Source organism: Puma concolor, chromosome D3 (genome assembly GCF_028749965.1).
Source record: "Puma concolor isolate L17-30 chromosome D3, mPumCon1.1.hap2, whole genome shotgun sequence".
NCBI lineage: Eukaryota > Metazoa > Chordata > Mammalia > Carnivora > Felidae > Puma > Puma concolor.
In genome coordinates this window covers 12,019,011-12,046,038 of record NC_141678.1, presented here as the reverse complement: position 1 = coordinate 12,046,038, position 27,028 = coordinate 12,019,011, and positions in this window count along the sequence as shown.

Here is a 27,028-nt window from a genome sequence, read left to right as displayed (position 1 = left end):
TCTATGCAACAGCCAGGCCGAACGCCCACGGTCTTTGAATTCAGATCGGGGCAATGATTTGTGCCTGAAGACGATCGTCACACTGATGTTCACAATAATAAAAACGTTTAAAGCTAAATATTCGGCAACTAAAAATGGTCAGGTAAAATCATGGCATAATCAAGAACTGCAAAAACATGTTACATTAGGACCCTAAAGGATATTTAACGTTAGGAGAAAATGCTCATGAGATAACGGTACATGAAAAATGACTTGAAATTGTATTTATCTGCAGCATCATCTCGACCTGAAGGAAATAAATCAACATGTTTAAGAGTGATTATCTCTGGGGCGCCTGGGTGGCGCAGTCGGCTAAGTGTCCGACTTCAGCCAGGTCACGATCTCGCGGTCCGTGAGTTCGAGCCCCGCGTCGGGCTCTGGGCTGATGGCTCAGAGCCTGGAGCCTGTTTCCGGTTCTGTGTCTCCCTCTGTCTCTGCCCCTCCCCCGTTCATGCTCTGTCTCTGTCCCAAAAAATAAATAAATGTTGAAAAAAAAAAATTATAAAAAAAAAAAAAAGAGTGATTATCTCTTACTGTTAGATTACAGGTGATTTTTTTCTTCTTCACGTTCTGCCTATTTTCAAAATTCTATAGAGTCAGCATTGTGCTTTTCGTAACGGGGACTTGGGGAAAGACTGGGAGAAACAGAAGGCAAACAGACAGAAAAACCAGCCTCTTTCTTGTTTCAAATTTAGTTAATTTCTAGTTAATTTCATCCAAACCTACTCCCCATCCACACATACTACAACTGCCACCCTTCTCCCTCTCTCCTCTGTCCATAAAAATATTTCACTTCTGGTCTTAAACAACTGAGCTGAAAACTTGAAGAAAAACCAATTCCCCTCCACGAGCTAAATTAATTTGCCAGGCTCCCTGTCCTAGGATAAAAGAAATCTTAACGCGAGGGGGGAAAAAATTACAATCTGCTCCATTTTAGAATAAAATCCAAAACAGATTCAGTCGCAGGGGGCAAACGCATGTTACGTTCAGAAAACCAGAGGGAAACAAGCCACGTTAATCCCAGAATTTGGGAGTGCTGTCCCTTTTTTCTAGAAATGATTACATGGTCAACATCTTCCAGGAGCCCAGACACCCCTCACTGTGTTGTTTGGTGAGATGGTTGGATGTGTATGTGTGTGTGTGTGTGTGTGTGTGTGTAGCAGAGAAAAAGAAGAAATAAAAAGGGCCAAGTACGTTCACAATTTTGTCTTTTCAAAGCAACTTTGCTAACTCTCTGTTCTACTACGTTACGATTTCCTCCCAACCTGCTTCCTCGGTGGGAACAGTAGGTTCCCATGCCAACTGGAATAGGGAAGGGGGGGGGAGGTTTGAGAGCCACCTGATGGTTTGTCAAGATACGCACTCCAGGACCTCATTCTTTTTAAAATGTTTTTAAATGAAAAAGCTTTGCCACTTAGACAGAAAGAGGAACAAATATTTTCGCAGAGAGGCAGGGAACCTCATACGGAAGAATGCAGGGTAACATCGCCAGTGTATCATTATGAATCCCTAATGAATGAAAATATTATTCACATTTTCCTGTGATTTTATGCTTGGATAGGAAGCATTTCGAGAGGAGAAAATGAAAGAGGCGCGCGCTGTGGCTGGCATTGTTACTTTGACGTTACAAATAACTGTATTTATGACGGTATTATACAGTTCATATATTTCCCTCTAATAGTGCCAATAAAAAGATGGCATCTTCCCAGCATCTGTTCTCTGCTTATGTTTTACGTCTTACTTTTCTCAAGGGTCTGTGTGCTCTTAAGCAAAAGAGCTAATTTTTCACAGTGTTACAAGGGACGAGAGGTTGGCTCTCTTTCTGCCTCTCGATTGCTATTCCCCCACAGAGGCAAAATGTTATTCTTTTTCCTTAAAGGGAAATGTTACACACATGCACATGTTACTAATAGCTCACATTTTTCCAGAGTTCTTAACCAGGACCCGGGTTTGGCACAGAGCAGTGCAACTTCCCTTCATGGCAGGTTGACGAAGCCGGTATTCTGTGCCCATCGGTGAGATGAAGGGACTGAGATCCTTAGAGAGTAACAAAGACGCTCAGGATGATCCAGGACTCTGGGCCCTGAAAGCCAGTGCCCAGAAAATAACTCCTGAGCCGTGTGACCTTGCGTAAGTAACTTAACCCACCTGAATATCCGTTTTCTCATCTATAAAAGGGAAGATCGTAGCTTTGTACAACCCCTTAAGAAGTAGGATTCATTCGTGTAAATAATATTTTCGCTACAATTCATTAACTAATTAGTAAATAATATTTACTAATGCCTTGTCAGGTGGCTGGCAAGATGCTAGGCGCTGAGGGAACAGCCACGAGAATGACCCGGGGCGCGCACTCACGGAGCACGCCGTCTGGTGCAAGGGGTCGGCACACAAACAGATCGGTACAATGGACTGTGGTTTGTTCTTTGACGTCGGTCACATATGGTAGGCTTCAGATCCTGACCATCACCTGACCAACAGACAAAATCATTTTCAGAGTGATCTAGACAAGATCCCACCATAAATACTCCCCTCCGACGCAAAGCAAAACAAAGAACTTGCAGAAATCCGCAGAGCTCCTGCCAGGCCGTTCCAGGCATAAATGGTGGATACAGGAATCGAACCCGCTTTTGGACTACCGCAGCAAATGATCGAAGATGGTCGTGGCAACAAGTGACTACTTGTGTTGATCAATACCTTTGTTTATTATAAATACGCACCTGCGGTCTATGCCCCAATCGGCAAAAGCGAGATGTGGGGAAGCCTTGCTAAATGACAGACGGCCACGAAGGAAAACATATATTTTTGAAAGGTGTATTTATTCATTTTGAGGGAAAGAGAGACAGAGAGAGAGGGTGAAGTGTAGAGAGAGCGGGAGAGAGAGAGAATCCCAAGCAGGGTTCGCGCGGTCGGGTGCGGAGCCCAAACCACAGTTCGATCTCACGAACGGTGAGATCACGGCCCGAGCCGTGATCAGGAGTCGGGAGCTTAATCGACTGAGCCACCCAGCTGCCCCAGAAAAACGTATTTTGAAGCACTCCGCAAGACTGTACTCTTCAAGATATCCTCAGATCCTGTCTGCCTTCAAGAGTCCGTGACTCCGCGAGGTCCTTAAAAGCAGAGTTTCTCAAGCTGGCCACTATCGCGGTTCTCGGGCCAGATGACTCTGTGTTGTGGGGGCTGTCCTGCGCCTTGCAGAATGTTTAGAAGCATCCGCGACCAGTATCTACTAGACGCCAGAAGCATAGACCCCTCCCGCCATCATGACAGTCGATAATGTCTCCAGACATTGCCAAATGTCCCCAGGGGAGCAGGGGACCGAAATCACGCTCAGTTAAGAACCACCGGTCTTAGGCTAAAGAAGCACTTTCATATTTGGGAGGTACTGAAGAGAACTTGCGATCCACCCCGGCCTGGCCCGGTCCCGCATGAAATCTGCTTGGGATTCTCTCTGTCTCTCTGTCTCTTTCTCTCTCTCCCTCTCTCCCTCAAAAAAGTAAATAAACTTAAAAAACGGTTTTAATAAAAATTGAAAAACGAAAGATGCCCAAGCAGATACCGGCTAGGACACGCTCTGCCCTCCCAACGTTGACCAGAACTCTTGAGTTCATTCAGTGACCCTCCCGCTGGCTCCAGAACCAGCCACGTGTTCCCTAGGACTCGGCCTCGTCAACTAAAAATGAACTCGAGGGGCACCTGAGCGGCTCAGTCAGTGAAGCTTACGACTTCGGCTCAGGCCATGATCTCATAGTTCGTGGGTTCGAGCCCCGCGTCGGGCTCTGAGCTGACAGCTCGGAGCCCGGAGCCTGCTTCGGATCCTGTGTCTCCCTCTCTCTCTCTGCCCCTCCCCTGCTCGCACTCTGTGAGTCTCTCTCTCTCTGAAAAATAAATAAACGTTCAAAAAACACTTAAAATAATAATAATAATAAATAAAAATGGACTTGATGTGTTTTTCCTAAACATCGGTCATTTCAGCAATACCTCCAACACTTCTGCCCTACTCATAGCCTGTACACTCATGTACTCCCTGTTTGCTTTCCTTTCCTTGAAAAAAAAATTTTTTGTAATGTTTATTCACTCTTGAGTGACAGAGAGAGAGACAGAGCGTGAGCCGGGGAGGGGCAGAGAAAGAGAGGGAGACACAGGATCCGAAGCGGGCTCCGGGCTCCCGGCTGTCAGCACAGAGCCCGACACAGGGCTCGAACCCACGGACCTCGAGATCGTGACCTGAGCCGAGTCGCGCAAGTCACACGCTTAACCCACCGGGCCGCCCCTGCAAGGGAAACGCTCTTACCGTGAGGCTCAGCGTCATTTATTTTCATGCTTCAGGGTGACCTTGGGTGAGTCGCACCCACCAGTGGTATCCACACCATCCTTTGCAAACCAGACCAGGGCGTCTAACTCCCAGTGCCTTCTTCCACGGGACTAGCGCGTGACATCACAGAAATGACTCACATGGCTTCTAAACTGAGGTTCGCAGAAATATTCGATATCATCTTCTCATCTACAGAAGGAACCTCAGTTGCCTCATCTGTGGAATGGAAAGAACACAGCCAACCCTTAAGGTGGTTACGAGGAAACAGGGCACCTGAGTGGCTCGGTCATTAAGCATCTGACATTGACTCCGGTCACGACTGCACAGTTCTTGAGTTTGAGTCCCACACCAGGTGAACTCGAGGCCCGCTTCGCATAAAACACGAGCCCTGGGTGAGCCCCATTCTTTTTCTCTCTCCCTCTCCCTCTCTCTCTCTCTCTGCCCCTCGCTCACTTGTACCCTCTCTCTCTCTCACACACACACAAAACTGCTACGAGGAATTAATAGCAAGCATATTTAACCTTGCTTTGATTTCCAAGGTCCTTTTTTTTTCCCCCCAACATCCTTCTTTAGACTGGACTCCCTGGAGGAAATAAGACCTTCGAGAGTCTCTGGAGATGACCTTTCAAGCCATTCTCCGCGGTGGTACAACCGCCAAACAAAGCCAAACAAAAAGCCCTTGGAGTTGCTACAGACTGAATGTTTGTGTCCCCCCAAAATCCATACGTTGATGGCATCGGGGAGGCAGGGATAAGGGATCACGAGAGTGGAACCTTCACGAATGGAATTAGAGCCTCGCAGAAGAGACCCCGCAGAGCTGCCTTGACCTTTGCACCAGGTGAGAACGCAGCGAGAGGATGGCCATCTACGTACCTGGAAACCTCACCGGGCACCCGGTCTGCCAGCACCTTGATCTTGGACTTCCCAGCCTCCAGAACGGTAAGAAATAAATTTCTCTTGTTTGTAAGCCACCCTGAATGGACTAACACAAGAATGCAGCACCTTTGGGTGGCTCGGTCGGTTAAGCTTCCCGCTCCTGATTTCAGCTCAGGTCACCATCTCGCGTTTTGTGGGTTCAAGCCCCGCATCGGGCTCCACGCTGACAGTGCGGAGCCTGCTTGGGATTCTCTGTCTCCCTCTCTCTCTGCCCTTGCCCCACTCTCTCTCTCTCTTGAAATGAATAAATAAAATTTTTTAAAAATTAGGAACAAAAAAAGAACTCAGCATCTTTTGAGCTAGATGACCTTAGCCAATCACTTAGGACCGCTGAACCTCTGTTTCCTTGACTCTAACATGGAAATCAGAAAAGCTATCCCCCCTGCCCTTGTTATAAAACTCACAAGGAATAATGAGACTTCTTTGTAAATGGCCAGGTGAGGAATGCACACGTTGGTATTGATTTCGGAGCGACTGGAACTCTACCTTTTCATGTGTTCTTGGTTGCCCCCAGGCATGCACTAGGGCAGCAAGAGACAGGAAGGTTGGGGCCCTGCCCCTGCTAAGATGAGCGGCTACAAAACAACATTTGGGAAGAGGTGCAAATGTTTGGAACTGGGGTTAACAAGTTCCTGCAAAGAAACCAGAGGGGCCGAAATTGGGGGCAAGGGGTGGGGGGGCGGGAGGGGGGGAGGGGGGGAGAAGAAATGGAAGAAGGTGTCAGGAGTGAGGAAGGGGTGACTTGCCCTCTGGCATCGAGATCCTTGGCAAGCTCCGCACTTTTGAGGTTCAAGTTTGTTTATTCTTGGCAAAATGCAACCGCCTGTTTCTAAGAGAAAAGTCTTTAAAAGGCTTATAAAATCTACTCAAAAGGCTTTCTGGACATCAAATAGCTCATAAAAAGGAACATTTTGATGAGTTAAGTGTAAATGAATCAGAAACATACGGATTCCATTTTGCCTAATCTGCCCACGGATTTAGAAACGAAGGGGAAACTTCTCAAAGCCAAATTCTTCAGGGGCTTTGTAGACCCCCGAAACCTTTGAAAGCCGTTGGCAAGGTTAGGCGAGTCCCGTCCAGAACTCCGCTTTGCCCTCCTGAACTTCAGTCTCCCAGAGGGGCCCCCGCTGCAGGATTCATTCTGAGCGATAAAGGGAAGAATAGGGATAAACACAGTACATTTACTACGTGCTGGGACCTTTGCACGTCACAGGTACCATTCGCGGGAGCCCTTCCAGGAGGGGGGCTCACTTCATATCATCCAAGAGGTGGGAGGGTACGGAAGACAGTCACGTCCAGGAGATGGGGTGCTAATCCTAGCTCCCCCAAGGACCGGTTTGGTGAAGGTGGCCAAGCTAATGTCCCCAGGCCTCAGTTTCCCCATCTGTAAAATGGAGCTACACGGGACAGCTCAACGGTAGCATTGTGGCAATGGCTAAAATTGGAAAATGGTTGTGACACCTCGTATCCAGTGCTTGGCACATGGTAAGTACTTGGTCAAGACCCGCCCTCATCATCGTAAGCAAACTCTGAGGAAGGAGCATGCCTGCTGTCCCCATTTTATTTTTTAAAATTTTTTTTTTTTCAACGTTTATTTATTTTGGGGACAGAGAGAGACAGAGCATGAACGGGGGAGGGGCAGAGAGAGAGGGAGACACAGAATCGGAAACAGGCTCCAGGCTCCGAGCCATCAGCCCAGAGCCTGACTCGGGGCTCGAACTCACGGACCGCGAGATCGTGACCTGGCTGAAGTCGGACGCTTAACCGACTGCGCCACCCAGGCGCCCCCCCACTTTAAAGGCCAAGAAACTGAGTCCAAGAATGATTCAGAGATGCACGCCTGGTCCCACATCCGTCAGAGGAGTAGACCCGTTATTTTGACGTCGAGTCTTACGATCCCACGGCCCAGGGACCCTCTGCTTCATTCCCTCTACTTCCCCCCAAAGGAGTCAAGAGTCCGACGAGACCTGGCATTAACTTCCCAAGAAGGCTGGTACTGAGGGCCTCCCTCCAGCTGCATGCAAGTGGCTGGAGGGGGGCTAAGAAGGGCCCTCTTCCAGAACTTCCAAGGACTTCCCGATGCCAAGACAGAACTGGCCCCACACCCTCCATCGGAGGTGTTGAGAGATATCCCTGACTCCAAAGTTTTGTTTTCTTGCTGTGCCAGGTTAAGGGAATTACAGGGAAGAAGCTGAAGAGGAAAAGAGGGAGGGACATTTGGAAACACTCTACATTTTCCATTTACAGTCTCCCTGACGGATGCCGTGTAACGTGGCTGTAAAAATACATGAAGCGAAATCCAAGGTCGAAAAAACATAAATTAAATGTATGTAAATTGGCCAGGTGGATAATACTTGGCTTGTCGTGCATGGCTTTGCACGTGGTTTTATCAAAGGGGAGATAATTACCGCATATGGAAAAGAGGACATATTGCTTCCATATGAGAGATAAAGAGTGTTTTAAGTGATTAAAGAAACTTAAGGGTGTGGAATGTTCTCATAATGAGACGAACGGCTCGTGTCCCAAAACTGGAGTACTTTCCAGCAAGAAGTACAGAGGTCTTTCTAGCATCCTATAGGGAGACTCCTAAAGTTCCCCGCGAGTTTGGCCAAACTTGAAAAGTGACTTCCTGACTGCTGTGTCCCGGGATTATCTGGATCTGGGCAGGTGGGCAAGGGATCTGAATGGACATTTCTCCGAAGCAGATATGCAAATGGGCAGCAAGCGTATGCAAAGATGCTCAACGTCATTGGTCACCAGGGAAATGCAAATCAAAGTGACAATGAGACACCCCTTCCCACCGGCCAGGATGGCCACAATCGAGAAAAGAAGAAAAATCACAAGTCTCGGCGAGGATGCGGAGAAACGGAAACCCTCGTACGTTGCCGGTAGGGCCACCCTGGAAAACGGTTCGGCAGTTCCCCAAAAAGTTCCACACAGAGGCCCCATGTGACCCGGCAAAGCCACGCCTAGGGACAGACCCCATAGAGTTGAAAATGCGTATCCCAACAAATACTTGCACGCAAACGTTCAGAGCAAAGAAGTTCACGGTAGCCAAAAGGTGGAAATAACCCAGTGTTCATCAAAAGTGCGGTCTATGCACGCCACGGAATACTACTCAGCCATAAAAAGGCACGAAGGAAGGACAGACACTTGCTACGTCATGGATGGCCATGAGAAGTACTATTCCAAATGAAAGAAGCCAGACACAGAGGGTCACGTATTTGTAGAATTCCATGCATACGAAATACCCAGAACAAGCAAATCCATAGAGTCAGTGAACAAATTAGTGGTTGTCAGGGGCTGGGGGTAAGGGGTGGGGACGGGAGTGGGGCTAACAGGGAACAGAGTCTCCCCTGCGAGTGATGAAAACGCTGTGGAACTGGATGGGAGTGGGGGTTGCACGATCCTGCAAATACACAAAACACCACTGAACTGCACACTTTAAATCGCTGGAGTTTATGTTATGTGAATTTCAATAAAACTTTCTTTTTTTTTTTTTTTTTTTAATTTTTTTTTTCAACGTTTATTTATTTTGGGGACAGAGAGAGACAGAGCATGAACGGGCGAGGGGCAGAGAGAGAGGGAGACACAGAATCGGAAGCAGGCTCCAGGCTCCGAGCCATCAGCGCAGAGCCTGACGCGGGGCTGGAACTCACGTGAGATCACGCGAGATCACGCGAGATCGTGACCTGGCTGAAGTCGGACGCTTAACCGACTGCGCCACCCAGGCGCCCCTCAATAAAACTTTCTTAAGAAAATACAGACCGGAGCTCATTTTCCCGCCCTCCACCTGCCGGGACCACGAGCACTTGACCTCGCCTTCAAGATCCTGGCCTCCGGCTCAATGCCATTAGCTGAAGTTTCCCTGGAGGTGGCCTCCCGCGCACGATCATTTTTCCCCTTGGGGCTAAGTGGGGTGGGCCCCACTAACGAATACCCCAACTCGGTGGGTTTTAATCGGAGGTACCTGCAAGACGCTCGGGTTTTTGCAAACTTTCCCCCTTAAATCTATACCAGGAAAAGAATTCTGACAGAGACAGGGGGAGCGAGCTGGCCATTCAGAGCTTCGTCAAAAGCACAGTCCAGAGAGGGTCAGTAACTTGACACTTGTCACACAGCACATCAGTCACGGATCAAGAACAGCAACGTGGGTGTCTGAGGCTCCTAAGAGGCTCTCTCTCCATGGATGAGAACGCAGATGCCCCCCTCCAGCTGGGTGGTTGCCAACTCCCGAATGACCCTATGGGCACGGTACGCTTGGCGACAGGGGCCCGCATGGGGTTACTTACCAGGTCCGAGGCGGTGAACCGGCAGAGCAGAGAGAGTCCCCCAGAGGAAAGGCACCGGTTGCCTACGTGTCACTGGCACGCAAGAAAACGAGGGATTTCTTTTTTCATTTTTAAAATGATCTTTTTTTTTTGAAAATATAGATCCCAGCATTTGTTCATTCAACAAATATTTACTGATTTCCTGTTGTGTGCCAGGTTCCATTCCAGAGGCCAAGAACACAAGGTCCCTGTGCACATAGAGCTTACAGTCGAATGGAAGAGAGCAGAAATTAACAAGCTGGAGGAAAACCATAAGAATTGCAGAGTTATAAACACTAAGAAGACACTAAAATAGAGAAATGTGATAGAATGGTCAGGGGTAGCCAATTTTGATGAAGCAGGCAAGGAGATTCTCTCTGAGGAGGTGATGCCTGAGTTGAGAACAGAAAGACCAGGAGCAAACAGCAGAGGCCTAGGGAAAGGGTGTTCCAGGCAGCACGAATAGCATGTGCAAAGGCCCTGAGGTGGGAATAAGTCTGACATGTTTGAAGAACAGGGATGCTGTGTCTAGGGTGGGGCAGGCCAGCTGAACCCTGATGGGAGATGAAGGCAGGGAGGGGTGACTTGGGGCCAAATCATTGACCTTGAATGACACTATGAAATAATCTCACCATACATGAGGTAGACAGTGCCAATAAAGTAAAGGACCTAAAGAGAGAGAACTCGTCCATAATCCCAACATCTAGAGAAAACTGACCCATGATATTTTGGTGCTTGGCCTTCCAAACAGTTTATTTCATATCCTCCTATCATACATTCATATATATATATATATATATATATATATATATATATATATAAGCATAAGATCAGATAATACATCCATGAAACTGGCTTTTTAATTTAACTTATTTTTTTTAATTTTTTTTAATGTTTTTATTCATTTTTGAGAGACAGAGACAGGGCACGCGCAGGGGAGGGGCAGCGAGAGACAGAGACACAGAATCCGAAGCAGGCTCTAGGCCCTGAGCTGTCAGCACAGGGCCCGACGCAGGGCTCGAACTCACAAGTGGTGAGATCGTGACCTGAGCTGAAGTCGGATGTTTGAAGGACTGAGCCACCCAGGCACCCCTTCATTTTATTTAATTATGTATTTATTATTTGATATGTCGTAAACATCGTTCTATTTCAACCCATTTAGCTATACAGTGTCTGGGACATAGGCACTCAAAAAACATTTGTGGAAGGAAGGAAGGAAGGAAGGAAGGAAGGAAGGAAGGAAGGAAGGAATAATTTTAGCAGCTGCTGAATCTTCCAGTGTGTGAATATAGCTAAACGTCATAACCACTCTCCTACTGCTAATGTTCGAGCTGTTTCCCGCATTTTACTGCTATCAACAATGCTGTGCTGACCACCTTTGTCCTGGGTGCATTTCTCTGATCACGTCCTTGGGATAAACCCCCAGGAGTAGAATCTCCGAGACGGTTTGTGTGTTTTTAAGGAGCTTCCTCTCCAGAAAGATTTATCAATTTTCCCTCTCACTGGCAGTGTTCAGGAGTGTTGGGTTTCCTTCACTGACGATGATTAAAAAAAAAAAAAAGAGGGGTGCCTGGGTGGCGCAGTCGGTTAAGCATCCGACTTCAGCCAGGTCACGATCTCGCGGTCCGTGAGTTCGAGCCCCGCGTCAGGCTCTGGGCTGATGGCTCAGAGCCTGGAGCCTGTTTCCGATTCTGTGTCTCCCTCTCTCTCTGCCCCTCGCCCGTTCATGCTCTCTCTCTGTCCCAAAAATAAATAAACGTTGAAAAAAAAAAAAAATTAAAAAAAAAAAAGATATCCTCAAAAAAAACAAGCGTAAGACAGAGGCTTCCAGGCTGTTTATCGATCACCATTGGGTTTCGAAAAGGTCATCTTCCTTGACTCAGTCCCGTGAGCGTCTCCCACCCGCAAGCTGGGAAACTGATCTTCCCTACTCCTTTCCAAAGAGAACCATCTCAGGCTTGAAGAAATGAGACCAGCTGACCGGGGAAAATCTCTTCCATTTCTGGTTTTGGTGTTACTGAAAGACCTGCCCCAGAGGAGATGCTTCCTGCTCCCTGCAAAAAGATTCTCAGCCCCGACTGCCAGGCCCTTTCATAAGCCACTGGTTTTAATATTGGTTTGGCAGCCCCAATAATGATTTCTTTTTTTCTTTTTAAGCACAGGACTTAGAGACTGCTCTCAGAACGTGGCCGTGAACTTGGTCATGAACCTGGCCATGAACCCACGAATCCGGTTACGAACCCGGCCTGAGCTATGGTTAACAACACTTCACACATCCCTCCCTTCTGTTAACCAAGACCCCTTCCCACGGTCATTAACTTCTATCTCTCCAACCTCCTAAGAGGAAAACCTCAAGGTCCCCCAAATTACAGAGGAAAGAAACACTGAAGGCAAAGCACGCCCCATCTACAAGCACATTGGGGGTTGACGATACTCATAAAGATGTGGGCTTGGTTGTGGGTGTTCTTTCCAATCTTTCCAGGCAGAAGAAATTCTCCTTCCCGGCTCCAAGATGAGGAAACGGCCCGGAGAGGAGCGACTTTGGTCCGGGGGACACAGTGGTCAGCAGCGGAATTGTAACTGGACTCAAGGCTTCCAACGTCCAGTCTGGATCCTATGAACGCGTTTACTCCCCTTGCGCTTCTGCTCGAAAATGTTCCCATCAACGTGACCCCTTCTCTTTAGCATCAGGGAGCTGGGGAAGCAGAGTGCCAACACCTGGATTTTCTAGCGACACGCTAGTGACATCCTTGCTTGGGGACCCGGGCAGAGAAAACGGAAGGAAAACCCCTTCCGCCATTTTACCAACCCCATGCGCTGTGGAGAGGCTACGCTCTTCCTCTGACTTTTAGGAGGAAGAGAAAGAAAATGTAAGGTGACTTCCCCACATCTGTCGCAGACCCAGCAGACGGGAGCGTGTGGCAGTGGGTCACGGTCCGTTCTGGCTCCAGGAGATGCCTCCACGCTGCCCACACCCTGCTCCGTCTCCTCTGATGCCCCGGCTACATCAAGAGCCTGGCGGACGTCAGGGATCTGGAGCCAGGCTCCAACAAGCATCCCTGCTTCTTTGGGTAAAGGATGAGGGCTTGTCAATTTTAAGCCTTATCTGCAGGACTCCACGGGGTACTGGTGGGGAATCAGGGTGGGGCTGGGAGACACAGCCCCGGGACTGTGAACTGGAACCCAACGGGACCCACAGAAATGCCTAAATACTCAGACTAAACAAAAGCAACCTCCTCCTTCCTGCATTAGAAAAAAAAGAAAAGAAAAGAAATGGTGCTTCCTTAGGTGGGTTTATAAAGGCAGCCCTTCAGACCTTATGGCCCATGAGTCTTAGCCATTTTCCCACAGTGGGTTGGCCTCGTCTCCCATTAATTGGCTCATCCACTATGCATTTACCTAATCTTTATTGGAATCTTCTCGAAAAGCCAGGAGCAGCCCAGTACTCGGGCCTTTGTTACTCAATGCACCTGCAACCAACTGTTGGCACGGAAGAGGCCGAACTGCCTTTTCACCCAGCTCCTCCCTCTCCAGCCCCGGAGCCCTCGCCTGGCCCTCCATGCAGCCAGCCAGCCGACCAGAAGCTGCAAAATGCCACTCGTGGGCCACCCAACGGAGAACCAAGAGACAAGAGTCCAGGTGATCCCCTCTTACCCAGACCCAAGGAGGGGCGAGTAGATCATGGAACGGTCAGGAAACGCCTTTAGAGTCTCAGGAGTGTTCCCCATCTTCCACTGCGGCTGAGTTTCAGATTTGGAGACCCGGATGGTTCCAGAGAGTATATGATCTAGCCAGGTGCCGTGACCTCAGATTTAGTCTTGTTTTAGAGATGAGGGAACTCAGGTTTGGAGCAACTGAGCAGCTTACCCAAATGTCCCGGCCAGAGCCAGAATTGTAAGCCAGGCAGTCCTAAACCACATCCTCCCTTCTAGACCCATGTGATCCAATATGGTGGCCACCAGCCACGGGTGGCGATGGAATGCTTGGAATGCGGCCGGTCTGCAGTGAGATTTCCATAAGTGGAGAACGCACATTGGATTTTCAAGCCTTAGTACGTTGAAAAAGAACGTAAACTACCTTCTCTGTGTATTTTCTTTTTCATACTGGTTTTGTGTTTTTATACTGGGTTAGAATGGTATTTTCGTTATCGTGGGTGAAACAAGATACGTTGAAATGAAAGTCCCCAGTTCCTTCTTACGTTTTCAAGGTGGTTGGTAGAAGTTACAGCTGCACATATGGCTCACGTATTTCTAGCGCACAGCGCTAGCTTGAACTGTTGTTACTCAAACAGCGGTCCGCGGACCAGCAGCACTGGGGCACTGGCATCATCTGGGAGCGTTTGAGAAACACAGGCTCTCCGACTCCATACTCTACGGGCCATGCCACAGAGCTGAAACCCCAGTACAGCTTCCTACAGGCCTGATGAGCTGAGACAAGTGTCTCGATCTAAGACTCGGTTTCCTGTGTCGCTAAAAGGTACAAACCATTACCATCATCGGACGCCTCCACAGGGCCGCACTAAAGAGGAAACACAGCGGTGGCGTGGATTGCTTTCAACCGTAAGCAATAATAAGAATACTGTCATAATTCGTACTTGCTGAAAGTTTCACGCCTCAGCACTTTTCACATACCGTCCATTTAATCCTCACCACCCCAAGAAGGTACATTATCAACCCATTTTACAGACGGGAAAAATGATGCTCAACGAGAGCAAGCTTTGAAGTTTCAGAGTGATGGTTCAGCCCAAGCCGTGTGTAAGTTGGTAATAGTCATAACAGTGACAGCGGTCATTGTTGTCACTGAGAAAGACATAGACGGACTGGAAAGAGGGCACCTTTCTGCCCTATATCCTCCACCAAGATGAAAGAATAAAAACACAGCCTTGAGAAAAATAGCCACCCTCGTCTGGGGACAAATTGAACGCCAGGCACTGAGCTAAGGGCTTTTCCCGCTTCATTTCTATGGGTCCTCGTGAGAACCCAGAGAAGCTGATTCTCATTGTCCCCGGGGAGGTGCAGGAGGCTCCAAGAGGTGAAGACACCCACCCCAGGTCACACAGCTGATCACGGAGACCCGGACCGGAACGCAACCGTTTAGCTGCAAAGCTCACATCCCCATTGGTCTGATCTCTACCACACTGTCCCTCCTTGGAGGCAGTCCCCCAAATTGCACCCCATTCATAATGACAGCCGACATTTATTGAGCGCCTCCTATCGGCCGGGCTCCAATACATGTATCCCATCTCGTTTGAACCTCCCGACACCCAGCTAGTCTTACCCCCGTTGGGGGAATGGGGAAACTGAGGCACAGAGCGACAAGGCAACTTGCCCAGGCACGTCATACCTAAGTGGTGAGGGCAGGACGGGGATCTAGGCAGTCTGGCTCCTGGCCACCCTCGAACCTCTGTGCTACCAACCCCCGATCACCCCCTACCAGAGTCACTGTTAAGTCTTTTCTAAACTCTCGCTCTCATAGATGAGATGTGGCGGAAAGAGCCAGGTTCTAGCCCCGCCCCACCCCACCAGGCTAAGCACTGACCCTCCGGGACCACAGGCCCTCCTGCCATTAAATGGACGTCACAATGACATCAGGGCTTTGCAACCAGCTTCTCCACCCCCCAGAATCTAGAGAGGGAGGGGGAGGCCTCCACTCCATCCAGGAGGGTCGGATCTGTTCCTGGGTCAATGTGAGACACCAAGAGAGACTTGGTGCGGAGCAGCAGAAAGATGGGCATGCGGCTCACCCAGGGGGTGGTGAGGAGGGAGGCCCACGGTGGCATCACGACAGAGGGACCAGAGGGTCCTGCGGGCAGAGGCAACAGACTGCAAACCAGACCTCTGCCTGGTGCTGCGGGTCAGCTCACCTCGTCCTCGGGCCCTCACCCAGCCAGCCCCCCTTCCCTGCCCACCGTCCCATTTCACAGATGATAAAACTGAGCCCCAGAGAAGACACACGGCTTTTCACCCTCATCCTTCCCTGCCTCTACTCAAGCTAGGTTCACAGGGCACCAGCCAGGTTCTCAGAGCGTGCAGGAGACCGGGGGGGGGGGGGGGGGTTCCCTTCTGCATCCAGAGGCTCTTGAGAATATTCTCAGATGCAGAGAGATCCAAACAGGATTTCCAGCAAATCAGGGTGCCGTTTAACGTTCATGTGTCACAAGTTCACACACGGAAGACAGCTGGAGAGCCACAAGGCAATGCCAGCGTGGTATTCACGAGGTCATTACAGGACTTCTGAGAAGTAAAGGGACATTCCTACGTAGCTGTAGATGAGGGATGCCTTTTAAGCGCAGGACAGAAGTTTAGAGTCACGCGACAGGTGTCACCTCCTTTCAGTGCGGTGGGGAACGTTTCTGGGTGTGGATAGGTTTCAGGGGTCACCTCGAGCAGCCCCACCTGCAGGCTTTCACGGACGGGACGCTTCGATGAAATAGCCCCTCGGGCATCTACTCTAAGTCAAGCCCGACCGGGCGGGTAGAGAGCTTCTGGGCTCCCAGAGAATCCAGTCTACTGGAGAGCCTCCTTGGTACCACACAGCAGAGACAACCCAGGGCGTTACCGTGGAAGAACCATACTGGGCAAGCGCAGAGGACAGAGAATGGCGAAGCAAGGAGGAGGCAACTCCTGGCCCAGAAAGGCCCCCCCTGCCCCCCCCCCCCCAACAAGCCAGGGGTCTCGGGGAAGCTCATTCTGTTTCCTGGATGGGCTGCGAGCTCTTGGCTTCCCGCAGCTTGACGTGCCCACCATCTGACGCCATGACAAGTCACAGCACCCAGGGGACGGGCCCTTGGGGAGGCCAACCCAGACAGTGCCGCAGCCCCATGACTCAGCGACCACCTTGCCAAGACACAGACTTCCTCCCCGGGAACCGAGACCCCCGTGTGCCCCAACGCACCCCACGTCAACAGAGTCAGAACATATTAGAGCGAAGTTTTTGCACCCCAGAGCCTCTTGTTCGGGCAAAGCCAACTAATTCAGATTTAACCTCCCTCTTAATAGGCCGCGTTGCTGAGCTTTCTAATTAATGCCACATGTTTCCCTCAGCTGTCATCCTGAATAAATGTTTACAAAGCTATTAACGTACTGTATTTGTAAACCGGGACCGCTCGGCTTTGGGGAGTCATGTGGTATGCATTTTCTCCTCCAAGATGGAAAAGGCTTAGCAATAATAAATACATTGTTTTGCAGGGATGGGAGCAAGGCGTTGGCTGAAAAAAAAAAAAAAAAAATTTATTGCGACCTTCCTGAGACAGCGTGGCTGTGCAGACGTGAGGAATCGGAGCTTTCCCGAATTCAGAAGAGCTGCGAGGGCCGGATTTGGTCCAGGTGGGGATTTTGGAGTAGAGAACTCCAGGGACAGAAAAAAAAAAAACAAACAAACAAACAAACAAACAAAAAAAAAAAACCCACCGGTTTCCGATCCAGAGAACCGGGCTCTGGTTCCAGCCCCTCCTCTCACCCGCTTCGTGGTATCCGGGCAGGTCATGTTTGTCCTCGGGAACTCGGTTTTTCCATCTGAAAAATGGGTTGGTCCTAAAGGTGAAGTCCCGCCGTCTCAGCATGAGACCCCAGACTCAGCTTCATCTTCCCTCTCTGTTTCTTTCTGTCGTTAGTGATCACTCGTGCCGCGCGTACATAGCCATGCTAAGTCACTGCCCCTTTCCCCAAAGGGGTGCTCTCTCAGTCTGGCTCAGTCTACGTCAGGTTCTCTACCAGGAGCACCCCTTCACCTCAGTTCCCTTTTTACCTGGCCAATGTGTGCGCCTGGTTCATGCCTCCACCTATGTGCCTCCCTTTCCCTTGGAAGCCTTCCTTGAACTCTCGGTTCTAGATCACAGTTCCCTCCCAAACGCCCGCACCCCACCCTGAGCATCTTCGGTCTTTGGGCCGTTCTGTAATTGCTCACTTATGGATCCAGCCACTAGGGCGTAAGCTCCGAAGGAACAGGGGTGATGTCCATTTCATTCGACACTCTATCCCCAGTGCCTCGCACTTTCCATCAGTGTTGCTGAGCGAACGTCACCCGAACGGTGACCGGGGAAAGTCACCAGCACGAAGGCTAAGGCAGGGGTGGTTGAGGCACTCACCAACTGCACGGATTTGGACTCAGTCACATCCCATCTTGCTGTGCTCTCGCCATTTCTATCAGTATTCGTAGTAACGGGCTCAGAGAGACTAAGCGACTTTCCCAAGATCACGCAGCTAGCCTGGGACAAGAGCTGGGATTTGAATCTAAGACCTTTAGTCTCTGAAAGCCCAGACTTTTTGGGGCACCTGGGTGGCTCCGTCCGTTGAGCGTCTGACTTCGGCTCAGATCATGATCTCATAGCTCATGAGTTCGAGCCCCCTGTCAGGCTCTGTGCTGCCAGCTTGGAGTCTGGATCCTGCTTCAGGTTCTGTGTCTCCCTCTCTCTCTCTCTCTCTGCCACCTCTCCCCCAACTCGCACTCTCTCTCTCAAAAATAACTACTTAAAAAAATGTTTTAAATTAAAAAATACTAAAATAAAAGCCCAGACTTTTAACCCACCAATGCCCTGGCAGTGCCACCGGCCGCAGGACCACTGCCCCCACTCCTGGCACCTCTGAGCACCCACCCAGCCTCCCAAGGCTCAAACACATCAACCCGGAATCAAGGATCCAGCCCTGGCAGTCCTCTGTCTCCTCTCTCTTTCAAAGCCAGATCCCACCAGGAAGCCAGAATTATAGCTGCTTCTTCCCTACCAGCCCCTTTAGAAAAAATCCCAGGCAAGCAATCTGATTGGCCAAACACGAATCACGGGGCTGGCGCCTCGACCAATCACCGTGGCCAGGGACAGAATGCTGGGACTGGCTGCTCCTGCCAGAGTCTCGTATTTGGAGCTGGGGAGACGGGGTTTCCCTAAAGGACCTGCCTGGAAATGTTTCTGGAAGAGGGGGTGCTGAGCCGAGCGGAACACCTGTGGTTCACAACACAGATCCTGCGCTCGTGCGGGGGTCCAGAGCCTTGTTCTGGGGTTCTTCGTGCAATGGAGAAGAAGGACGAGTCAACACACAGTTACAATTCAGTACACAGCTATTCCCACAGGAGAAAGAGGAAAACAAATTAGTTTCCGAGGGAACTTTGCAGAGCGCTGTTTGTGTGAAGGGGAGAAGGAGAGCAAAGGGAGGGTGGTCTACGGAGCAGCAACAGACACAGCTGTGACTGGCTTGGCTCGCCGCTGTGTCACCAGTGCCCAAGACAGTGCCTGGTACACAGCAGGTGCTCAACAAATGCTTGTTGGAGGCAGGCGTTAGTGAATGAGAGCAAAGCATCGTGGCTCGGGGTATGCAGGTGTCCCTGCTTCTTTGTGGGACGCAAGAGTCAGACCAGCACGAATTCAAATCTCGATGGGAGCACCTGATAGGTTGTGTAATTTGGGAAGTCACTCGGTCCATCGGAACCTCGGTTTCAGAGGCGCCTGGGGGGCTCAGTTAGCTAAGCATCAGACTTCAACTCAGGTCATGATCTCACAGTTCATGGGTTTGAGCCCCACGTCAGGCTCTGTGCTGACAGCTCAGAGCCTGGAGCCTGCTTCACATTCTGTGTCTCCCTCTCTCTCTGCCCCTTCCAATCTCTCTCTCTCTCTCTCTCTCAAAAAAAATGAATAAACGTTTAAAAAAACAAAAAAGAACCTCAGTTTCAGCCTCTAGAAAGGGAAATAACATACCTACCTCCTTCTGTGGAGAATGGAACTAAGTTCCCCAAAGCACCCACGGTGGTGCCGGGTACCATGACTGGCCCGTCCATCTGTATAAAAATGTCCCACTCCCTTCCCATCGGGCTATATAAGCTTAATCTTCATTAAACAGCACTTTCGCATACTCCCCCGTTTCGGCTCCAGTCTTGGAGAGCAAGAAAAAAGAGAATCAGGCCCAAGATTCTTGTTAAGAGCTAGGATCCGTTACCACAAAGCACAATTTTCCTACAGACTCTCCATGGTGAATTGAAAACGGCTTTCACTGATTTCCCTCCAAACGGCAGAAACGATTGTGGCCGACCTCATGTCTCTTCCGAGGGAGAGCTGGCCCTGCCAGGGGTATTTTGGTGCTCTGGGCTTGGCTGTCTCTAGCTTAAAAGGAGTGTGAAATACCAACCCTGTTGAAATAGCAACACTTCTAAAATTGCTGCCGATGTCCCACAGCTCAAAACCCAAAGAACGTTCCGGGTCCCCTGACGCTTTGCTCTAAGCGATACACACGCCCAGTATTTTGATCCCCGAAGCCAGGAGCCCGAGTTTTTCCCAGATATTGGCAGGCACCTAAAGGTAACAAGGCAACAGCCAGGCCAGAAAGGATGTCGAAACTATTTTGAGGGCTCTAGAAATCCACTAAAATTTTTTCCTTTTTTTTTTTTTTTTTTTTTCAATTTTCTTGTTGTTTATTATCCATCCCTTCTCTCCCGTCTCCTCCAGCTCATTCTGTTCCTCTGGCTCCTCCGTCCCACCCCCTTCCACGACAACAAGAGGAAAATATTTATCCCCGCACGTGAGCATTGGCCACACAGAGAACAAACACATCCCTCCGAGCTCCACTTTGGAGAACATCCCTCTTCCGTTTTTCCTGGTCCCTCGAGGAAACAGGTCTCCCAGCCCTACTGGGCTCAGGATTCCTGCCGGGCTAGAGGCTTAACAGGTGTCCTGGCCGCATAAAGACCCCACACTTGGCCACCAGGCTTTTGATTCCTGGGTGCCCCTCAAATGTTAACCGGGGGGGAGAGGGCGGGGCAGATGCCCAACATCCTTTGCTCCAGGAACCTGAGCTGAGCTAGACAATCAGTCCCACTGGAAACAGCGCTTCCCAAACCCGGACCGGGGCTGGCCTCGTGGGCGTGCAGTGGCCGTGCACTCAGAAGGGCCCAGCGCTGGCTTGAAGGCCCTGCCCATGGTCTTGAAATTCCAAGTGATTGGTGGACGAGAGGGCCCGCGTTTTCATTTTGCACATTCCACGTTCCATTTTTGCACCGGGCCCACCAATTCTGTGGCCGATCCTGCCGGAGGCACGTGCCTGTCACTGCGCGGGAGATGATTTTTAGGTGCCACACAGGCAAAGATTTCGTTAAGGTAAGTAGTTACGTGCCCCTTTCGATATGTGTAGGGACAAGCGTGGAATTAAGGCAACAGCCCCCTGGTTTTGAGGCCATTGTTACTTAGGAGGGGGTTCAGTTTGTTTATGGAAAAAAGTGAGCCCATTGAAAGAAAGAAAGTAGGAGGCAAATTAGTTGCCAGATGTTACTCGAATGCGGCAAAAGAATAAAAGGGAGAGAAACCAATGAAAAAGTCAAATGTGAGAACTGCCAACGTAGAGAAACCCCCAAGTTTTCTCCCCACCACCACTGAACTCCAGATCCAAAAATACTGCCCTCCCCAACCAGCCACAGCGCCTTGGGGTGCTTTCACCACTGATTTTCAGAAGGGACTCTGACTCGCGGTATGCCTTTGGGCAAGTGCTTTCGTCCACAGAGTCTCAGTTTGTCCATCTATAAAATGGGTCGACTCTTTCATCCTCGGAATCTTGGATTCTCCTGCGGAAAACCAATGGTTTGGAAATGCCCGTCGTCACACTGACTACCTCTGAACCACTGGAGGAGGTCACAAAAAATGCTTATCCCCAGACCCCAGCCTTAGAGATTCAGATTGAGTAGGTCACGGGTAGAACCTGGAGATATTTTTAGCATCTTCTTCAGTGATTTTGATCAGCCATCAGTTCTGAGGATCACTGCATCGAAGTATTAAAAATCACTCATTGGGGCACCTGGGTGGCTCAGTCGGTTAAGCGTCCGACTTCGGCTCAGGTCATGATTTCACGGTTCATGGGTTCGAGCCCCACGTCGGGCTCTGTGCTGACGGCTCAGAGCCTGGAGCCTGCTTTGGATTCTGTGTCTCCCTCTCTCTCTGCCCCTCCCCTGCGCGCGCGCTCTCTCTCTCTCTCTCTCTCTCTCTCTCTCTCTCTCGCTCTCAAAATAATAAACACTAAAAAATAAAAAATTTTAAAAAACGCTATTCATTAAAAAAAAAAAAAATCACTCATTAATCATCCAACAAACACTTTCCAAGTATCCCCCCTGGGTCTTGCCCAGTGCAGAGTAACTGGGAATTATACAATCTCCGCCGTCCAAGATCCTGCAATTTCTGGCTGCAGGAAGAACTTGAACTTGAGATAAAATCAACTTCCTGTGTGCCAACTACTACTCAGAGATCTATACGTATATTAACTGTCACAGTGGATTTTCAAAACAACGGCCACAGCATACTGCTGGGCCCATATGCCCTTCCAGAACCTTGCCACTCGCCCCCTGCCCCAACCAACCAATGAAGTCTTTCTGCTCCCCTCAAAACTGGCTAGAATTGTGTGACTTCCTTGATGAACAGAAAGCAGCAGAAGGGACTTTCTGTGGCCTCCAGGGGAGCTCATAAAAGGCAATAAATGTGTCTTCCACCGGGCTTTCTCTCTGTGCATGCCCATCGTGGGGACCTGGCCCTCATCTTGTCAGGAAGCCAGGTCGCCACACGGAGAAGACCCACGTGGGTGTTCTGGCCATCCGACCCAACAGAGGCCTCACCAGTCAGCAGACATAAGGGGGGCAAGCCCCCAAATGATGACAGCCCCCAGCCTCTCAGCGAGGTGACTACTGCCGTGGTCCCCAAGTGGAGCCCACGGGTTGTCCCCAGTGAGCTCTACCTGACGTCACACTGATGAGCAAAACAAATCTGACTCACCGTTTCAACCCACTAAGATGCAGGCCTGTTTGTTATGCAGCAGTAGACGACAAGAGCCCAAGGACGTCCTACAACCCACCAGGAAATACGCAACTTGCCCCCTTTGTACCTATGGGAAAACTAAGCCACTTGTCCCACATCACACAGCTAACCATTCTGAACCAACGTCTGTCCAACCTCAGAATCCACGTTCTTTGCGGACGGGATGGTCGGCAGGTCAAGGCGAAGGGTGTAGGTTGAGATGGGAAAGAATGGAACACAGTGGAAGAGACAGGCCAAGGGATGAGCTTCAGGCGTGCCGAAAGAAACGGGCAGATTCGCCATGGAAATTAAGATCCTTCAAGGCCAAACTCTCTACCTGGGTCAGCTAGGGGTGCTCCCCGCCCTACAATTACCAGAAGGGAACCCACTGCTCAGCACTCCAGAGCCAGGTCTGGGTGGCTGCGAAGTATCTCATCTCTTCCTTCCCACCTCTTCCTCCAACCCGGAAGGGGTCCCGTCTTTGAAATCCTGATTCCCCCTCCTCTCCTCTGCTCCCAGATTTTCTCCTCCAAACACACAGAGCCTGAATCACACAGGTGAGTCACCGAGGAAGCAGACACGAGGGCAGAACCCTTTGCTGCCCATGACATTCCATGTCCGTCTCCCTCTTGCCTGAACGACGGGGCCCTTCGACAGGTTAGGGACTGAGAAAATCGAGTTTTAAATCTTCCGGGCCATGTCGCTCTCTGGTTTTCTCTTTTTCTGCCGTCCCCTGCACCACCCTAGGGGGAGGTTTTGTGAAGATAATCATGATTTATTAAATGCCAGGCACGGAGTTAAGTGCCTGATACACACGATGCTGTCTGCTCCACGTCAAAGTGGGGCATCATGGGGACTCTGAGCTCTGGCGCATAAACCAGGGCCACACCAGACACGCAGAAGCTAACTTTATCGACCACCTGCTGTTCTGCCAATAATAATAATTCATTGTGGTGATTCCTTAGCACACAACCCTGTAACATGACACCGCCTCTTTTTAGGTCCTGTGACATCCCTAATTCCAGATGAAGAAACTCAGACACTAAACCGCATTTGCCCGAGGTCACGCGACTTACAAATGGCGGAGTCAGGACTCACATTCAGGACTCCGCTCCTCTGGACGCCTCGCTTGCAAGCGGCATCGCTCCTCGCCAGCCCCCATGTGCTCCTGGGTGCCCCCTGCCCCACCCCTCGCCGGCTTCCCCTCCCATCTCCTCCTTCCAGGCAGTCGCTCTCTGCCCTTGCGACCCACGAGGACCAGAGCCTGATTCGAAGCCCTTTGCACGTCTTCGACCAACAGCCTCCTAATACTATTACCGCTGATGGCTTTTCATTCCCGATGCCAAACCTGATTTGGAGTTCACAAGGCTGAGGGTTTCAATCCGGGCCCTGTGGACAGGCTCGGGGAGCCCTAAGTGACTGGAGCTTGCAGACAATCTAATTGTTATTGACATTTGTGTCTGATTGTTCATCAAGGAGGAGCTGTCTTGTAGGCCGAGTCATTCTATTACTCGGCCCCCTTTCAGCTTCCCCACTAACGCCAAGACATGTACGCACCATCCGTGGGAGGCCAATCAATTGTAATATCTCTCTACATCTTTCCGAGTCGCTTTTGTGGGCTTGGGTCTGGGCGTGGCGGGGGCAGGGGGAAGCAACGGGGAGATGAAGGAGCGGAAGAGAATTTTTGTGCATTGATTCTGAAATGGAAGCATCCCCACACACAGAAAAGAACAGATTGTATTACAAAAGATGTCGATCTATCATCGATCGAGCTATCATCGAGCTATCATCGATCTATCTAAGATATCTATCATCGATCGATCTATCTACCTACCTACCTACCTGTTAAAACTACAACCCAAAAAGAAATACAAAATTTCCCCCCTTTTTACATATGGGAAAACTAAGACTTAGCAAGGTAAAGCCACTTGTCCCCCATCACATAGATAATCAATTCATCTATCTATCTATCTATCTATCTATCTATCTATCTATCTATCTCTATAATTAGGTAGATGATAGATAGATAGATAGATAGATAGATAGATAGATAGATAGATAATTATATCTGTATCTAAATATCCCCTACCACTTGGAAGGGTTATTATTAAGAAGTATGTCACTTATCAGTTCATTCTGCTCGGTTGAAGCCCAGTGTCCAAGGATAATGTCTAACGTCACCTTGAATGACACTGTGTCCGGTTAAGCAACCTTGATCACAATCAATCCTGTAAGCTATGACTTGCCCTGCCCTGCCCCCTCCCTCAGCCAAAGCAGCTCCCTCCCAGGTAATAAATCTCTCCCTCATTTTATCGGATTCTATTTTTCTAGAACCTCCCACTTGCCAGTCTGCCCTCTGGAGTGTTATCTTGAGAAAGCTGAAACCACCAGCCCCCGCCAAGCGTTGACCGCGTCTGACTTCTAATGCTTTCACAATTTTTCCTTGAGTCCAAGAATGTGTGAGAGCCTCCCAATGTCTGCCAGACAAAGCTCACTTTTCAAGGAATGGCACCAGGTTTGCACTGAACCATCCACACGTCCTTGGACTCTACACAAGGACCCGGTCTGGCACACTGGCTGGTCATTATGGGGATACAACAGTGACCCTGGCCTTCTCCCTAACAGCACTGAGCTAACTTACAGACACCGGCGCTGTTCTTGGCTTGCAAAGAAAATAAAAATGAGCACAGTAAAAAAGCAATGAGGCCGACACACTCCCAGAATGACAAAAGGTAAGAGGACTGATGATACCCGGTGTTGGTGAAGGTGTCGGATGACCAGGAGACTCACATCTTGATGATGGACGTCACAGGCTGAGTTGTGTCGTCGTCCCCCCACCCCCACCCCGCCACCCGCCACCCAAAGGTTGAAGTTCTAACTCCCAGCAATCTGAATGTGACTGAATTTGGTGACAGGTTCTTTAAGGAGGTGGATGAAGGGCGCCTGGATGGCTCAGTCAATTGAGCGTCTGACTCTTGGTTTTGGTTCAGGTCCTGATCTCGCAGTTGCTTCCTGAGTTCAAGCCCCACGTCGGCGATTCTCGCTCTCCCTCTCCCTCTGCCCCTCCCCGCTCTCACTCTCTTGTTCTCTCTCTCAAAATAAATAAATAAACTTATAATATATATATTCTGAAGAGGTGGTTGAGTTGAAATGAGGTCATGGGAGGTGGGCGGTAATGACTGGTGTCCTCATAAGAAGAGGAGGTTTGGACACAGACACCCACAGAGGGAAGATCATGTAAAACCCCAAGGAGATGACAGTCATCTACAACCCAGGGAGGGAGGCCCCAGGAGAAATCAACCCTGCCAACACCTTGATCTCGGACTTGGACCTGTAGCCTCCAGAGCTGTGAGACAACGCACTTTGGTTGTCGAAGGCCCCCGCCCATGGTACTTTGTTACAGCAGCCCCAGCCAATAATCCAAGGCGGGGGAGGCAAAATGCTACAAACTGCTTTAAAAACAGTTTGACAGGGGCACCTGGGTGGCTCAGTCAGTTAAGCACCCGACTTCGGCTCGGGTCACGATCTCACGGTGCGTGGGTTCAGGTCCCACATCGGGCTCCGTGCTGACAGCTCAGAGCCTGGAGCCTGTTCAGGATCCTGTGTCTCCTTCTCTCTCTCTCAAAGATAAATAAAGATTAAAAAATATTTTTAAAAATAAAAAGTTTGGGGGCGCCTGGGTGGCTCAGTCGGTTAAGCGTCCAACTTCGGCTCAGGTCACGATCTCGCGGTCCGTGAGTTCGAGCCCTGCATCAGGATCTGGGCTGATGGCTCAGAGCCTGGAGCCTGCTTCCGATTCTGTGTCTCCCTGTCTCTCTGCCCCTCCCCCGTTCATGCTCTGTCTCTCTCCGTCTCAAAAATAAATAAACGTTAAAAAAAAAATAATAATAGGGGCGCCTGGGTGGCTCAGTCAGTTAAGCGGCCAACTTCAGCTCAGGTCATGATCTCACGGTCCGTGAGTTCGAGCCCCGCGTCGGGCTCTGTGCTGACAGCTCAGAGCCTGGAGCCTGTTTCAGATTCTGTGTCTCCCTCTCTCTGCGCCTCCCCCGTTCATTCTCTGTCTCTCTCTGTCTCAAAAATAAACATTTAAAAAAATAATAATAAAAATAAAAAAACGAATAAATAAAAAGTTTGCCATTTATTATGAAGTTAGCCATATACTAACGATGAAACCCACAAACTCCATTGCTGGCTATTCATTCGCCCGAGGGAAACTCAAACGTGTTGCCACAAAGACCTAAAAATGAATATTAATATTTCCATCGTAACTCTTTACTATCACCTACACCATTGAAATGACCCAAACGCCCATCCGCTGATGGCTGAATAAACAGACCGCGGTGTATCTGTGGGGTGGAATACGACACAGCAATAAAAAGGAACAAACCCCTGTCACATACAGAAACATGGAGAAATCTCAAAGGCATTCATTCTATTAAGTGAAAGAAGCCAGACACCAACGACTCCGGGATATAATTTCCATTTATACAACATCCTGGAAATGCTAAGTCTAAACAAACAGAAAACAAATCAGTGGTTCCCAGAGGCTGGAGGTGGGGGAAGGGAACCAATTAGAAAGGGACACAAGGGGTGGGGGGTGCCTGGGCGGCTCAGTCGGTTAAGCGTCTCCCTTTGGCTCAGGTCGTGATCTCATGGTTCACGAGTTCGAGCCCCACG